Genomic DNA, 16422 nt, shown 5'->3' with positions numbered 1-16422 from the left:
AACTTGATTAATAATCTTCGTCACCTGGTAAATAAAAGACCGAAAAATAGATGCGCTCAGCTGTGAGCCCTATAACTATAAAAATGACAAGTTTTACTTTGCTTGTTTGAGGAACCTCAGATTATCTTCGATTTAAAAAAATTGCTGGGCTTTTAGTGGCCTCTATTCCTTCTTACAAAACGAAATGCTTTTTTGCATGTTGACGCTGGAGTTGATCAGCAAAAATGTCGATAGTTGGGTTCAAAATCAATTTGTGCTGAAACATGAATGTAAGAAACGAATTAAAGTCGTGACATAGGTAACATTAAACGCACAAAAATCAATGGACAAGCATGTTCAAATGGGCAAAAAGTTTGACAACAGTAAGCGTTGAACGAAGGAAAGTTTTTCTAAACGCGAAACAATCCTTGCTTGAAATAGAAAAAAATCATCAGTGCCGCTCAATCAAGTCTTTTACGGCCATACAATAAACACAACTGAAAATTGTCAAAGTACAGGGCCAAAACTGACTCGAGTAAAATTGGCAAAATTTCGAACGTAGAAAGAATAGCAGTCGAATTTTTATATTGAGTTGCAAAATTTTACGCCAAAAATTGTAGAGAACTTTTGATGTTAAAAAAAGTGAATTCATGTTCTACCCCTGTGTCGATTTTTTACCCAAAAAAAGATGTATGATTCGGGGGGCGGGGGGGGGGGGTAGCCGATTCCTCTTACATCATTTTGGGGGGTAATGGAGGTAATTTAATGCAAGAGCGTGGGGTTATGGGGGTAACTGTTTGGGGGCGTAAAATGGTTCAGGAGTAGGGGATAATTTTGGGGGTTAAAATGATGCTATAATAGAGGGTAATTGTCTCCCATGGAAGTCTTAATCTTACACATTCCCTTAGCCCTCTTACTAGAAGACTGACAGTCTTAAAGTCGAAACCTCTGTACCTTCAACCGGTTCTTCTTTGCCTGTAAACCACTAATGCTTGCCCAATTCCTGACGGTCCATATAATTGAATATACTCCCTATTGCTCCATTACCCCCATTGCCCTTGCTCTTACATCGTTTTTCCCCCTTAAAATTGCCCCCAAATCGTACAACATTTGGAGGATAATTTTTGGGTTGGGGAATCCAAAAATTCTCATTACCCCCTTACCCCCCTTGCCCCCTAATCTTACACTGTTCTACCCCATTAAAAATACCCCCTGATCTTACATCTTTTTGGGGGTAATATCTTAAAATTCACCATACTACCCCCATTACCCCCATCACCGTCGTTCTACTCCATATAGATAATTGCCCCGCACTCTTACATCAGTTTGGGGGGCAATCAGGGGGGTTATTTCGACACGGGCCCGGACAGATTATAATAATTTTAGCCAATTGCATCATTGGACAAGTTTTTTAAACACACGCCAATTTTTAATTTTTAATTATTAAAAACTTAACAATTATGGCTTCGCATTTATGGCACCGATTTATGAAAAGACTTGGGAAATTAATTTAGGGATTGGGAGTCTTTTGTGCGACTATAATTACACAGTCAAGCGTCCCACTTGATGTTGAGCAATTGTTTTTTATATGGGTATTTTGAGACAAACATAATCATTTAACGTGTCGAATAATAGAATTTTCTAATATTACAGGCCGGAAAAATTCAACGGTTGAGCATGGTCTCTACGTGTTTTGTTGCTATAACTGTAAAACACAGTGCTGGAAAATTACCAAAAGACTAAAAAATTTTTTCAACTCATTAGATAAAAATAATCAACCGCAGGTGTACTATATTGCCACATTAATTGATTTAATGAAATTTGGTTGTTTATTTGTAGGGGATTATATTTCATAACGAGGAATCGTGTGGTTCTGTGCGTACCAAAGTCGAGGTCCGAGAACAAAATGGATCCTAATAATTTTTTATGTCAATATCTGTAGCTCATTTTTAGAATCCTAGAGAATTTGCCCAGGTGTTAAATATAAACCAGAATAGTCGACTTCTCAGAAAATGCTGGTATCCAAGACGTCGGACCCCTCAATGGCCGGCTTCCTTGCAGAGCAGTACTTGTTCTTCTGGAGTTCACAATTGAGCGACAACTGGACAGGGTTGAGTGAGAGAGAGGAAGATATGGCAACCACAATTTATCTCGGCATGAAAGCAACCACAACCGAGACTGTCCCTGTTCTAATGACCGTTCTTCTCATTGTTAGTACACACAAAGTAACGACTCAGAATGCTTCAAAACTGAATCAGTGAAAATCTAACACCAATTTTAGGCTATCCTTATTTGTTGAAATCACAAAAAAACGATGTCAGCCGACGTTTCAAAGCTAAAGAAGGCAAAAAATATGCAAGATTTGCGATTTATGTGCTGAATTTATAAAAAAAAATCTGCTGTGAACGCGTTGAAAAGAAGATTTTGTCATTTTTAAGAGTTGTTGAACTCATGTTTTTAGCGTTTCGAAGCGTAGTTGTTACAGAATTTTGTCATTTTTAAGTGTACATCTTTCATAGTTTTTTGCGTTCCTAAGTGCAGATCTTTCATAGTTTTTTGCGTTTCTAAGTGTAGCTTCTATTTAACTTTGGTGCTTCTTAAAGAAAATAGTCAGTAATTTTGGCGTTTCAGAGCGTAGCCACATAACTTTGGCGTTTTTAAGACTATGTCTAACCTAATTGTGGCGTATCTAAGCGACGATCCTGTGTAATTTAGTATTTTTAAGCGTCGTACCTAAATTGTACACTTCTAAGACCTAGATCTTAAATATTTCTGACGTATCTAATTGAAGATCTTACATGACTTGTTGAGTGTTTCTCTGAGATGCTTTTTTGCAACTTTATCATTTTAAGCTAATATCTTACATAGTTTTTGCGTTTTTAGGCGTAGATATTACAAAACACTCTTTTCTAAGCTTTGATATTCGAATATAATGGCCTTTCTAAGCATGCATTATGAGTAATTTTAGGGTTTTGAAGCGTAAGCTTCAAAAAATTATGGCTTATGTAGGTTTATTTTGTTCATCAATTCAGCGTCTAACTTTTAGCGTGTATCTTACGTAATAACAGAAATTAAATTTTAGTGTTTCTCTAAACGAAAATTAGTTTTTTGGCGCTGATCCAACAAAAAAAATCAACGGTTCATAGTTGTTTAACTATGGGGACAGCAAATAGTTAATTGCTCGATTCGATAGCCAGATGTTGGGTCTTATCAGGATATGTGAACTTCAGTAAAGAGAAAAAAATGGGTTTTTGTTATAACTGTTTTGAAATTTGAAGTATTTTTGTTTCGTTCTCTGTATTTTGTGCCAGGATATCAGTGTAACGCACAATTTGAAAAGCTTTTACTAAAATTTATTCTGCTGTTTTTAAGTTTTTTTGAGATAAAAGACTTTTGTTCCAGCGAAAAAAGACTTTTTGCCATTTATAGTGTCCCAAAAATGCCTGTGAGATATTTTTCCTCAAGTTTTTGAGAGAAGGCAGATTTGATGAGGAGGAATACTCATATTCTAATCAAAAATTTGTTAAAAACTAAACAAGCTAGGTAAAGTACACAAGGCAATTTTTTTGTTTTAGAGGAAGAATATAACGCATTCACTGCTCAATATGTTCTGTTGTCCGATTTATAAAGATTAGTTCTAACAAAAACTTAGGTGTGATGAACATTTGTTGATAAGGAGATACAAGATTTTGATCACTGGTTCCCGTCTATAAAGGGGATTAATGTAAGATCAACGCTTAGAAACGCTAAATTTTAAAACCGAAGTATACAAAATCTGAATTTACGTTTATGAAGTCCACAATTAGGTTATTTTTGCTGTTGGTAATCGTAGAAAACAAGTTGTTGTGAAACAATCAAGTCAAGCGCATGAAAACTTGACTCAAGTCCTTGAACAAGTTGAAAACGGTTATCCGCAAATATGTAATCATCAAAAAAACTGTAACAAAATCCTTTACTCAATAAAATCTTTTGACTAGAGAACTTGTTCACATATATATATAGAACAAGTAATTGGTGAACCTCTCCGGACAGAAGCTTCCTTTACGGCCCTAAACGTCGGACTTGAGTCTCCCCACAGTTCTACATTCTGTGCTGGACACAACACAAAAGCATCACGTAACAACTGTCACAGCAAGGACGTGAGGCCCCGAGACTGTGCGACGCACGAAATACAGAACAGAAAAGACCAAAAGACTAAAGACAAAGGCCCTAAAGAAAAAGACACTTTTGGAGCCAAATTTTTTGGGTTACAGACGCTACCCAGGAGGACGATTTTTTTTGGGGGTGTCAGAAGGGGTAACGTCTGACACCCCCAAAAAAAATCGTCCTTCTGGGTAGCGTCTGTAACCCAAAAAATTTGGCTCCAAAAGTGTCTTTTTCTTTAGGGCCTTTGTCTTTAGTCTTTTGGTCTTTTCTGTTCTGTATTTCGTGCGTCGCTTGATACAGACAGCGAAAAAAACGCTGCTGATCATTCTAGGCTCAAAACGACTCTCACTTGACGTATTCCAAACAATACTGGCAGAGAGCGAAGCCATCTTAAATTCAAGACCTCTCACAAATGTCGCTAATCTTCCCGATAACGAGATGCCTCTCACACCTAACCACTTCTTGATTAGTCGTCCATTCAACTCTCTACCACCAGGAAAATTTGACAGCCAGACTCCAGCTAGCTTCAGGACATGGCGAAATCTGCAACAGATGATGAACCACTTCTGGAAGCGACTTGTCAAAGAATACCTACCGACACTACTCAAGAGATCAAAATGGAATGAGAACAACCAGTCGCCACTTAAAGTTAATGATGTTGTCTGGATCCTGAAAGACATGACTCCTCGTGGAATTTGGCCTCTTGGGCGTGTGTTGGAGGTGTACCCTGGACGAGATGGACAACACCGTGTGGTGAAGGTAGAAACGGCTTACGGTACGTTCGTTCGCCCCGTTTCCGCACTCGCACGCGTTTTGGCTGATTAGCCACGTTTTCATAGTATTTTCACGTAACGGTTTCTAGGCAACTTGGGTTACCCGCTGTAAGAGAATGTAGATAAGGATTCAATTACATTGTTCTAGACAGTTTGTTAAGTTTTTTATATCAGTTTTAAGTTGCGGGAACAACCAACTCGTTTTGGTTGCGATAAGGACAAAAGTCAATGTTTTTTCAAGTTTTACTTCTGACTTGATTGTTGCACGACATGCTCCAGGGGAAAGAGGAGGCCAACTAACACATCACAGACGTTTGACCAGATCGTCGAAGAGGGTGTAACCCAAGTTGCCTAGAAAACCGTTTCGAAAAAAAAATCAAGAAAAAAATTGGTTTAATCAGCCAAAACGCGTGCGAGCGCGGAGACCGGGCGAACGTACGTGCCGTAAGCCGTTTTCACCTTCACCACACGGTGTTGTATATCTCGTCCAGGGTAGACTTCGAGATCACGTCCAAGGGGCCAAATTCCACGTGGAGTCATATCTTTCAGAATCCAAACAATGTCGTTGACTCTCAGTGGTGTTTGACCACTGTCGCTCCATTTGGACCTTTTTAACAGTGTCGGAAGATACTCCTTGACGAGTCGTTTCCAGAAATGGTTGACCATTTGCTGCACATTCTTCCAAGACTTGAAACTGGCGGGTTCTTGGCTGTCGAACTTTCCCGGTGGGAGAGAATTGAACGGTCTGTTAATCAGAAAATGGTTTGGCGTGAGAGGCATTTCATTTTCCGGAAGGTCAGCGACAATCGTTAGTGGTCTGGAGTTCAATATAGCTTCGGTCTCGACCAGAATTGTCCTCAACACATCAAGCGACAATCTTCTGGAACCTAGAATGATCAAAAGAGTGCGTTTCGCGGTCTGGCTCAAGCATAAAATGTAAGAGAATGTAGATAAGGATTCAATTACATTGTTCTAGACAGTTTGTTAAGTTTTTTATATCAGTTTTAAGTTGCGGGAACAACCAACTCGTTTTGGTTGCGATAAGGACAAAAGTCAATGTTTTTTCAAGTTTTACTTCTGACTTGATTGTTGCACGACATGCTCCAGGGGAAAGAGGAGGCCAACTAACACATCACAGACGTTTGACCAGATCGTCGAAGAGGGTGTAACCCAAGTTGCCCAGAAAACCGTTTCGAAAAAAAAAATCAAGAAAAAAATTGGGCTAATCAGCCAAAACGCGTGCGAGCGCGGGGACCGGGCGAACGTACGTGCCGTAAGCCGTTTTCACCTTCACCACACGGTGTTGTCCATCTCGTCCAGGGTAGACTTCGAGAACACGTCCAAGGGGCCAAATTCCACGTGGAGTCATATCTTTCAGAATCCAAACAATGTCGTTGACTCTCAGTGGTGTTTGACCACTGTCGCTCCATTTGGACCTTTTTAACAGTGTCGGAAGATACTCCTTGACGAGTCGTTTCCAGAAATGGTTGACCATTTGCTGCACATTCTTCCAAGACTTGAAACTGGCGGGTTCTTGGCTGTCGAACTTTCCTGGTGGGAGAGAATTGAACGGTCTGTTAATCAGAAAATGGTTTGGCGTGAGAGGCATTTCATTTTCCGGAAGGTCAGCGACAATCGTTAGTGGTCTGGAGTTCAATATAGCTTCGGTCTCGACCAGAATTGTCCTGAACACATCAAGCGACAATCTTCTGGAGCCTAGAATGATCAAAAGAGTGCGTTTCGCGGTCTGGATCAAGCGCTCCCAAATACCGCCAAAATGAGGTCCATAGGGAGGATTGAACTTCCAGGTTGTGTTCGTTGCTGCCATTCCTTTGTAGATTTTGTCGTTGTCGAGACGTTTCACAGATCTTTTTAGTTCCTCAGATGCAGCAATAAATGTCTTGCAATTGTCACTAAGCATTGTTGTTGGCTGACATCTGCGGCTTACAAAACGTCGATAAGCTTTTAGAAAAGTGTCAGTGTTGAGATCGGGACAAGCTTCTAGATGGACACACCTAGTAACCAGGCAAGTGAAGATGAGGCCGTAGTGTTTTTCAATCTGTCCTTTGGCATCTTCTATGTAAAAGGGTCCAAAAAAGTCGACTCCGCTGTTCGCGAAAGGATACTGAGTAGAGTCTGTCGGAAAACAGCAGGAAGGAAGGGGAGCCATGACTGGTTGAATGTTTTGAGCGGCAAATCGTCTGCAGAGAAAACATCGGTACTTTATACTCAAAAGTGTTTTCCTGAGGCCAATGATGTGGTATCTTTGCTGCACAAAAGCTTTCACTGGCTCTGTTCCTTGGTGAACGCAAATGTTGTGTGCATGCTCTATATAGAGTCTCGCTATCTTGTCTTTTGCGTGCAGTATAATCGGAAATTTCTCGACTTCGAAGTTATCTGGCGCAAATTGCAGTCTTCCACATGACCGAAGCATTTCATTGTTGTCCAACATTGGGTTGAGTGAACGGATTTTGCTCTTTGAATCTATCCTGGAACCACGTTTCAGGGCTTGGATTGTTGCGACATTTTGATCAGCCGATTTCTTGCAAGAATGACGTCTTCTGTTATATACTGCTGATCTTTAGGCCTCTGTTTTCTAATCCGAAAGACCAAATTGAAGACTGTTGCTAAAGTCAGGAGCAACTTGTTCCAAGTTGAGAACCGTGTCGGGTCGATTATTTGCTCCGACAAATTGCGTGAAATTTCATGCGTTGCTAACACATGCTTTGGAGAGTTTTCAGGAGCATTGAGCCGTCTTGTGGAAAGAAATGCTGGCGCTGTTAGCCACTTGGCTGGTATTTCGTCTGGATTGAGACCACGGGTCCCGTGGTCAGCTGGATTTTCTTTGGTGGTAACGTGTTTCCATTGGTAAGCATCAGTTGATGCAAGGATTTCTTTGAGGCGATTCGCAACAAAAACAGGTTGTTTCTTGGTTGTGGATAACCAGTCAAGTACTACTTGACTATCTGTCCAGAGTGTAGAACGAGTAATGTGAAATGATGACTCTTTCATGATGGTTGAAAGGATGCGCACTCCGATGACTGCGGCTTCCAACTCTAATTTGGGTATGCTGATTTGTTTAATGGGAGCAACTTTGCATTTGCCTATTAAGTAACAAGTTTCAACATCAGTGGCTAAGTTAGGAACTGTTTTCAAGTATGCAACGGCTGCAACTGCTACAGCTGAGGCGTCGACAAATACATGGATTTCATATTCACTTTCTGGTGAATGGCAACTCTTATTGAGAGTTCTGTTCAATGTCACTTCTGGTGAAGAAAAGTAAAAGTCCAAACTCTTTTGAAGTGGTTTAACTACTTGAGGGGCAATTTGTTCATCCCATTTTTTCCCAAGTTTCCACAATTCTTGAAGAACTATTTTGAAACGGATCGTTGATGGCGACATTATCCCAATTGGGTCGAAGATCGAGGAGACAAGACTAAAGATCTTACGTTGAGTGTACGCTAACGCATGTTTTGGGAAATCAGCGAGAGGTTTCATAAGAAAACAGTCTTTCTCAAGATTCCATTTAACACCAAGAACTCGAACAATATCTGTCTGGTTGTCTTTGTCATCTGGAGGGATTTGGTTTAGGACTATAGAGCTGTTTGAAACAAATTTTGTGAGTCGAAACCCACCTGTTTTTAGACAATGTTTTGTTTTAAGAACTGCATTACAAGCGTCTTTTTCTGTTGCATGTGATTGGATGTAGTCATCCATGTAAAAGTGCTTTCTGACAGCTTTGAGGGCTTCTGGGAACGGTTGACTTTTCTCTTTGACACAATGGTTAAGAACGTATATTGCGCACGAAGGCGAGCAATTTGCTCCAAAGATGAGTCTGGTAAATTGGTACTGTTGTATCTGATTGTCTGCTAACCAGAGAAATCGAAGAGCAGATTGATCAAACTGATGGATGGCGATTTGCATAAACATGCCTTCGATGTCCGCAAGGACCGCCACGGGATGTTCTCGAAATCTTATAGGGACACCTAAAAGGTTATTAAGGAGATCTGGTCCGGTAAGAAGGTTTGAATTAAGCGATTGGCCGCGGAATTTTGATGCGGCATTTGCAACTCGGCGGACTTTTCCGGGCTTATTGATATTTTCCACAGGATGGTGTGGCAGGTACCAAATTCTGTCTGGTTGAGGATCTTGCATTTCCACCGGTTTGACATAGTTTTTCTCGAGGTCTGTCAAGAGAGTCTTATTGTATTTTTCTTGCAACGAAGGTTTACGCTGAAGGCGTGTGTTGAGGCTTTTGACTTGGTTCAGTGCAGAATAGAAGTTGTTTTCCAAATTTATTTCTGATTTCCAGGGCAGTTTGATTTCATATCTCTCACCATTGTGATTGATGGTGTTCTTCAAAATATCAAGAAACTGTTCTTCTTGCTTTGTGTAAACTTGTTCACGGTCCTTCTGAATGCCATCTGCTTCAATACTCCAGAACTGTTGAACAAGTTCGTCAAGTCCGGGTTCATCTGTTCTGTTTCTTGAGACATTGAAAATAAATTTCTTCTGCTGACTTGGAGGCTGTTGAGTGGTGGCTGAGATACAATTCTCATATTCACCAGCGAGGGTCCAACCAAGTTAAGTTTTCACACCAAACGGTTGATTTTGATTGCCAGGTAAAACATGTGTAGGGTAGGTGAATGCGAATGCGTTAACACCGAGGAGGGCGCCGATTTTGCCATCGGCAATATTTGGGAAATGTATGTGGCGCAAACTGTTGAAGGCATCACAAATTTGATTAAATTCAAAAGTTTTTGCAGCTGCGACGTTCAGAGACGGGGTGCTGAACGTCCGAGAGAGTTCAAACGATATTTCATTTGACTTATATGGAGTTATTGTGACTGGCTCAACAATTTTTGAGAGGGACATGCTGTTCTCTGTATTGAGAAATTGTAGTGGTACTGACTGTTGAATTTCACGGGGAAGCTCAAGAAATTCAGCTATGGCGTCCAATACAAAGCTGAATTGGCTACCGGGATCTATGAGGGCGTAGGTATCGAATGCTTTATTCCCCTTGAGGAATGAAACAGGAATAAGCTGCAATTGCTCATACCATTTCTTCGGTGTTTCTGAGCATTGGTTAATGCTGAACGATTGGTTAATTGCATTGCCGTTTAAATTACGTCGTTGCACGTTTTGCTGGCTTTGGTTGTTGAAAGTTTGGCCATAACGGCTGTTGGGGGCTTTGTTTGTTCGACTTTTCTGTTGAGAAGATGTATTTGGATTTTGACTTGAATCGTTACTACTAGAAGAAGCTGTTGGATTGCTACCAGAAACAACTTCAGTAGAAAAGGCTGCTGCAGGGCGTTTGATTTGCTTGGCAGGATCATGAAGAGTTGTGTGGTGGAATCCACTGCAAACCTGACATCGTTTTTGCGATGGGCACGATTGTTTGTCGTGTTTGTTGCTCAAGCAGTTTGTACACAAATTGTTTTGGCTGACCATGTTGTATCGATCACCTGGTGAGCACAACTGATACTCAGGGCAAGTGGCAATGCTGTGTTCTTGTTTGCACTTCTCGCAAGATCGTTTTGTGTTAAAGTTTTATTCGGAACGTTTTGCGAAGTTGACGGTTGTTTTTGCTGAGGCGCAAAGTTCCAATGTTTTCTACTGTTTTCCACTGATGCGTTGTTGACTGACAATGGGAGGTTGCTTTTGTATGGCTTGGTTTGTAGGTTGTTCGAGTTGACAAACTTTGAGGCTTGAGAACTGATGGTTCTTTGATTGCTTTCTCGACTCACTTTGTCGCAGATTTGAGCTTGGAGCTCTAACCATTGTTGAAAATCGACGAGAGTCGGGTCTCAGCTGAGCTCGGTAAGACAATGTTCAGTCCATTTCAGAACCAAATGATGTGGTGTTTTCTCTTTGGCTTTCTTAATGAGTGTTGTAGACTGGAGGTCTGCTGTAAATCCAAGGTATTGGAAGGCTTGCACAAGTCTTTTCAAAAATGAGGAAAAGGCAATGAAGCTTTGCTTGTTTTGGAAGTTCATTTGCCAGTTTTCGAGCTGGTTAATGAACGTATTCATAATTATCGTACGATCACCGAAATGTCGGATTATTTCATTCAGTGCTGTCTGATAATAAGATGGATCGCAGGAATAAGCATGGATCAAGTCCTTTGCTTTCCCAATTACAAAATTCTGCAAGTAGCTTATACGATGCGTGTCTGTAATGGAAGGGTTGTTGTGAATCATCGTGTTGAAGTTATTGATCCACTCGTGAAAGTGGATAGGGTCACCATTGAAATTCTGAAGTTTCAAAGGTGGCAATTTGATTGAATGTTTGAAATCAACATTTCCTTTTTCCTGTGTTACATTTGGGTTCGAGTATACTGAGCTTATGTGCTGATTGACAGTGGGAAGTAAACTCTGGTTAATTGAAGGCTGGCTTAACTGATTTTGTCCGACAGGATTTAGTGGTTGATTAATGCACATTGGGGCATGGATCCTGGAAGTTACTGGAGCTTGAAAGTTCGATGGAGCTTGTGAGCCATGAATAAACTGATTGTTACACAACTGACTGGAATGTGTCACACATTGTTTAACTGGGAAAGTGCTGGCAATTCCATGTTGACTGTTAACAGGTTGTGGAAATTGCACAGGAGCCGCAATTCCGTTTGATTGTGGAGCTACCTGGTTTGGCAGAAAATTAGGAGCTGCAGGATTTAAGACGGTATTTTGATGCTGTTGTTCCATCAGGGGCACAGTAATTGGAGGGAAACCTGCGGAATGTACCCCAGTTATAGGATTAATACAATGATTGGATTGTAGGCAACTGTTTTCTGCGACTATTTTATCAGTTCTACTTGGGAGATGCGAGGTTCTGTTTGCCACTGTGGGTAAGCAGGGGAGTTTTTGCAGATCACAGTTCGACAGTTGACTATCGAGGTATCCACTTGTTCCTATTTGAGTTTGATAAGGTCCAAAATCCTGTTGCAGATTGGGAAAATTATGGTATAGAGAATTTCTGTTGGCAGTTGAATCCTGATTATTGCTTTGATTTGGCAAGTTTAAATTAAAGGTTTTCTCCAATACCGAGTTTTGGGCAAATAGACCATCTGCCTGTAATTGAATAGTTGGATCTGCCAAATTGAAGGGGTTTGAAAGTGAGTGATTACCTGAAAGGTTCAAATTTTGGAATGGAGGCAAAAGGTTCTGCGACGTGTCAAAGTTGTCACTCAAGCTGATTTGAGCTGTTTCAATATCGCAGACATCTCTATTTACCAGGTTGGAGGCAATTTCGAGTTTCCCTGATTTTGTTGGAGAAGTGAATTCTTGGCTGGTATCTTTGTCAAAGCAGGGAAAAGGATTCGGAGCGTTTGTTTGGTTTTCAAGGTTATTTTTCGATTTAAGAAGACTTTCATGAACTTCCTTTTTAGGATTTCTTTGGTGGGCTTCAAGCACATGCTGAATTTGAAGTCCTGGTTCATTAGATGTTTGTAGAAACATTGATGGTTGTCTTGGCCGTGGTGGTATTGGGGGCGGCTGATTGAAGAGGTTACTGCTGGTCTGCTTTTCTTCTATATCGCGCTGATGCTGGATTTGTTCCTTGTCGTCACTGGGCGCAGGTGTTGATTGCCGAGACAGGTTTCTTCTGCTGGAGATCATGCTGACATCATCTCTAATGCGACTGGAAGACTGACTGAGCTGGCCATCGTCGTCCAACAGATCGACTCGCAGTTCCAGTTCATTGAGGCGAGTTATTAGTGCCGTTTGCCTATTCAATATAGATGACGCAGTGCTTTAATGTGGCTGCTGTCTCATCACTTCCTCTGAGAGTTTCTTGAGCTCTGTTTCCTGGCCTTTGATTTTGTTGATCATCAAAGACAATGATCGGAAACTCTTTTTCTGCTCCACAGTTTTCTCAAGGAGATCGAGCAGTTTTTTCATTGACATTTCTGTCGCTTTGAACATATTGATGGCAAACTGACATTCAGCGCTGTTCTGCTTCGACATATTGGTGGCTGCTGCTCTGTTGTAGCTGATTGTTGATGATGTTGGTGAGTAAGCTCGTTACTGAAGGTGAAAACGGCTTTGAGAACCGGAGCGACGCAAATTTTTTTGATGTGAAAAAAGGTTGTCTAAGGTTTGAATGCTAATGATCCTAGTTTTTTCCTGTTCAAAAGACCAGCGACGCAACTTTTCTCAAAAATGATGTCCTAGAATGTGTTTTGTGTGCTAAATCTAGCTTTTTGCACTAAAAAAAAACCTAAAAGCTTTTCCGAACGTTCGCGCGTTTTTCGTTCAACAGACCTAAATAATTGCTTGTTTTTTGTTGAAATAACACAAGTTTCGCTTAAATAGCTGACGTTAACTGTTTGAACTAGTATGTGTGGCTACTGTGGTTTACAGGAAAACTGTGCATTGCTACAATTATGCAATTGAACCAAAATTAGACCAGAACTCAAATAATTGTTACATTAAACTCCTTTTTCCTAAAAACTTCAATAAACTCGTCTTTTTCTCTCAAATACGAATAAATTACCAAACTTATAAAACTACCCAAGAAACTTTCCTTAGCTCCCTAACCCTAACCAAGCACTATGATTAAAAAATACCTCTCACAGTTTTTTTGCGAATTTATAACTTTGGAACCTGTTCTTTTTCTAGGAGTTTATTGTTGTTTTGACGGCTAAAGATAAAAAATTAGCAAAAATGCAATGCGTTTAGGCAACAAGGGCTACAGAAGGGCCACTGAATGCTAGAAAGTTGCAGAGACGAGTCATATTGTGGGAAACTTTAGAATTCTTTCGGAAATTGTCTTTTCCGGGTTTTGCAAAATTTTTCGTTTTCTTCAAAACTGTGTGACTTTATCTGCTTTTTTTCACTCTGTCTTCGTTATTTACAAACTGCATTGACTGTATTAAACTCTCAAAGCTCTCTCCGACAATTAGCGTCTGAGATCTGCCTTTCAGAAAGAAATTGAAAGTAGTAAAAAAGACATCAAAATTTCTGGTGACTACTGGTACCAATTTTCTTTGAAAACTCCTCTTCTGCTGATGGTAACGTCTGAAACCAATAGGGATAAAGGGACTTCGCAGACGGCAACGTCTGAGACCGAGGACTTCTGCAAAAGTTTTGGAAGTTTTTTCCAAAAAAAAATAAAATGGTATTTATTTTTGTCAAATGAAAGTTTTGATATTTGGTGTGGCGCCTAAAGACTTTCTATTTACTTCCCTATACAGGTAAAACAATCAAACAGACTGACAATGACTTGTCTTAGGGGTTTGTTTAGTGGTTTATTCGACAATTCAAATGAATATGTAGTCAGAAAATTAACTTGTGTTTTTTGAATTTTATGATTTCAAAAAATTTTTTCTGACATTTCCCATTTACATGATACTGATTGGATATATCGATGCAAATAGCTTTCTGTTTGATTACAAACCAAATCAAAAGAGTGGTTTAATAGGTTTTTTCGCAATTGAAACGGATATGTAGTCAGAAAACTAAATTGTGTTTTTTGAATTCTCTGAATTCAAAAAATTTTCTCCGACATTTCTTATTTATATGATACTGATTGTATATATCGATGCAAATAGCTTTCTGTTTGATTACAAACCAAATCAAAAGAGTGGTTTCATAGTTTTTTTCGCAATTGAAACGGATATGTAGTCAGAAAACTAAATTGTGTTTTTTGAATTTTCTGAATTCAAAAAATTTTCTCCGACATTTCTTATTTATATGATACTTATCAGATATATCGACGCAAATAGCTTTCTCTTTGATTACAAACCAATTCAACAGAGTGGTTTGACAGTTTTTTCCGCAATTGAAACGGATATGTAGTCAGAAAACTAAATTGTGTTTTTTGAATTTTCTGAATTCAAAAAATTTTCTCCGACATTTCTTATTTATATGATACTTATCGGATATATCGATGCAAATAGCTTTCTCTTTGATTACAAACAAATTCAAAAGAGTGGTTTAATAGTTTTTTTCCGCAATTGAAACGGATATGTAGTCAGAAAACTAAATTGTGTTTTTTGAATTTTCTGGATTCAAAAAATTTTCCCCGACATTTCTGATTTATATGATACTGATTGGATATATCGATGCAAATAGCTTTCTGTTTGATTACAAACCACTTTAAAAGAGTGGTTTAATAGTTTTTTTCGCAATTGAAACGGATATGTAGTCAGAAAACTAAATTGTGTTTTTTGAATTTTCTGATTTAAGGAACATTTCTCTGATTTTTGTGTTTTTTTTTCGCAGATTTTTCTTTAAAAATGAGAAAATTGCCTTAACTCGCTTTGAAAATAATGAAACTAGTCAAGGTTTTTGAATCGAGGTGTTATAGTAACAAATAAGCTTTTTTGGGGGACAAATATCAATTTTTTGGAGGCTTTTTGTCGAAAAAAAAAGTAGAGATTTTGGATGGCTCTAACCGGGAACAGGACATCAGAGGTAACGTCTGAGACCTCGGGCGGACTTCTGCTGGTGACGTCTGAAACCAGTAAAAAAAAACTTGATCCTCTCGTCGGGGTGACGTTTGTAACCCAAACTTGGCTTCGTCGCTGAAAAAATTGCTTGTCTTTTTTTTTGTGTCTTTTCTGTGTCTTTTCTGTGTCTTTTCTGTGTCTTTTCTTTGTCTTGACCGGCTGCCAGCTTTCGGGTTCCGTTTACTGTGCTCGGCACTTGATGGTTGCACTGACCGCTGATGCTCTCTTCAGTGCGTCGCACAAGTTGTGGAACAAAGAAACTATTTGCCGGTAACAGGGGAGACTTTTGTCCTCAAAATTGTTTTGGGGAAAGAAGGTTTTGTTCTTTGAACGAGGGGTAAACCATAAAATGTAAGAGAATGTAGATAAGGATTCAATTACATTGTTCTAGACAGTTTGTTAAGTTTTTTATATCAGTTTTAAGTTGCGGGAACAACCAACTCGTTTTGGTTGCGATAAGGACAAAAGTCAATGTTTTTTCAAGTTTTACTTCTGACTTGATTGTTGCACGACACCCGCTCTTCGACGACATGTCCAAACGTGTTGCTGGCCCCTTGTTCTGCTTGGAGCTTGTTGTGAAACAATCAAGTCAAGCGCATGAAAACTTGACTCAAGTCCTTGAACAAGTTGAAAACGGTTACCCGCAAATATGTAATCATCAAAAAAACTGTAACAAAATCCTTTACTCAATAAAATCTTTTGACTAGAGATCTTGTTCCCATATATATATAGAACACAAGTAATAGCTATGCCAACAAACGCAAATAATATTTAAGATATGCGGTATATAGTGTGCATAAGTTAGAAAATTCTCAACATTTTTGTTAAATATATTTGTGTTGGAAAATTGATTTAATGACTTACGCATCCCCTTTTCAGCGCTATTAACCGCTCATAAAACCTAACGTTGGAAAAAGTACTCCACTTGGGAGAGAAAAAGGTTATCGTTTGAAGGTGACGACTGAATGAGGGGTGGAAATGATATCAATAGTTTTTACCCTCTAAATGTTTTTGCAAAACTATGAAAAAAACTGAGAATCAATTATTACTTGAAATTCAGTGAAATTTTGAAATTGG

The sequence above is a fragment of the Convolutriloba macropyga genome, chromosome 13 (genome assembly GCF_964194025.1).
Source record: "Convolutriloba macropyga chromosome 13, txConMacr16.3, whole genome shotgun sequence".
In the NCBI taxonomy this organism is placed as follows: Eukaryota; Metazoa; Xenacoelomorpha; order Acoela; family Convolutidae; genus Convolutriloba; species Convolutriloba macropyga.
The sequence above is the reverse complement of the archived record's forward strand: the minus strand, read 5'-3'. Positions refer to the sequence as shown.